The sequence below is a fragment of the Apis dorsata genome, unplaced genomic scaffold (genome assembly GCF_000469605.1).
Source record: "Apis dorsata unplaced genomic scaffold, Apis dorsata 1.3 scaffold_169, whole genome shotgun sequence".
Lineage (NCBI taxonomy): Eukaryota > Metazoa > Arthropoda > Insecta > Hymenoptera > Apidae > Apis > Apis dorsata.
In genome coordinates, this window is record NW_006263457.1 from 1259553 (window position 1) to 1261436 (window position 1884).

General features: G+C 33.2%; 1 long non-coding RNA gene across 3 annotated transcripts in view; it reads left to right on the plus strand.

Moving 5' to 3' along the window:
• The window catches only part of LOC102676225, a 9273-nt gene that overhangs the window by 5814 nt on the left and 1575 nt on the right, over positions 1–1884 (plus strand). The gene's annotated exons all lie outside the window — the stretch shown is intronic.

The following is a 1884-nucleotide window of genomic DNA, read 5'->3' on the forward strand; positions in this document are numbered from 1 at the left end:
GCGACTTGTTTGTAGCTTGTTAAGAACGATACGACTCGAAGCTTTTCGATTCGTTGTTTTTGAGTGATAATTTGATGATGTATTTTTTTGATGGTGAATGGTTGATCTGGGAGTAGGTTTTTTTTTTGGAAAAAGGAACGTGAATTATTAATCCATTAACCTTCAGGCAATTGATTGTTTGTTGAATCAATAAAGAATAATTAATTTATATATTATACTTTATATATATATATTTTTTTTAATATTCTGTTTTAATTTCAATTTTATTATAACAATTTATCCATAATAATATATAATTCTGATAGAGATATTATTTCTATATAAAAAATAATAGTAACTCATTTACGTATCATAATGGATAAATAAGAAATTTAAATATTTAAATTTCTTTTTATGATCCGCAAATCGAAATCAAGTCATCTAATTAGCACGATTCACATCATATAATTTATCGATATTCATTGGAATTTTGATTTAATTTTTGTTCCAAGATATGGATTTCGATTGTTAAGGGAATCGGCTACCGGGTTTCATTGGCGAACTCCGCATTTTACGAGGTTATTAAGTTTTCGAGAATACCTAAGCTAGTTTCTTTGGTCTCGGCTAATTAGTTTACTAGTGGCCAATAAATCGGATCGAGTTATTAATTAGCGATCTGACATTGAGATTGCCTCGTCGAAATAAAGTAATCTCGTTTAAGAGGCAATTATCATCTAGAATAAAGAAAAAGAAGGGGGAAAGATTGATCTTTAGATCTTCGAAAATGGCTTTTATTTAACGATTTCGACGATTTTAATGGATTTAGGATTCCAATTTTGAAATATAATGTTAAATATTACGTGGATATAGTATCTTAAATATTTTCGAATTAATTTGTAAGAGTTCCTCTTCCAATTTGATGTATGCGATTAGATGACGGGTTACGAAGGAAATCGTGTGTGACGATTGCGAGTAGGAAAATTGATATTTTGCCAGTGTGATTAAACGTTTGTCTATAAATAGAATCGTATTTTCGTGTACGCTGTCATTTGTACGCTGTGATCCTCATGTTGAGAAATACGTGGAAATTAAAGTGATTTAATATAAATCGGAGCAACATTTTATTTTAAATTACTCTTTAGTTTGATATTTTAATTTAAAAAAAAAAAAGAAAAAACTTCGAGTTAAAAGACAAGTTGTGACGACTTTCTCTTCGCAACAATTTTACAAGATTATTAAAAAATTATTATAATCCGGTTGCCGCAACCGGAACTTCGAAGATTTTCGGTTTGAAAATTCTCACGATGCTGGGAAGAGAAGGAGGGATAGAATGAGATGAGAATAACAGAATAAAAAGAAAAAAAAAAAAATCTCGTTCCCAAGAGTGAGTGCAGCAAATTTTGCATAAAAAGGAAGAGAAGAGAATTCCCGAAGTGAATCGTTCAAGGAACGTTGATCCACGCTCTAAAATAAGTAGAAAGGTGTTGTGCTATCGCGTTGCTTTCGGCTCCGTGCTGGCTCCATGTGCACTCGTTACACGTATGTGCAACGTTATACCGTGTAACTATGCACAAGAAGCGAGCGCACGTTATCGCTCACGTGCCCCGAGAGATGTCTGTTATGAATGCTCGTCCGCGACGATGCGGATGAGCATTATTATTATTATCATCATCGCGTAAGGCATCATGCAGCAGGTGAGGCGAGGAGGCGTGGCGCCGGATGTGTATATATCATAGAAACGTATGCATTTCCGGTGGACAGATCTAGATCGATCGGCCGCTCGGTTTTTCGGTTTCCTTTCTCTCTCTTTCTCTCGCTCGGCCGAAATTATGACCACGCGATTTTTTTTTTCTTTCTTTCTTTTTTTTTTTTTTTTTTTTTTTTTTTTTTTTTTTTTTTTTTTTT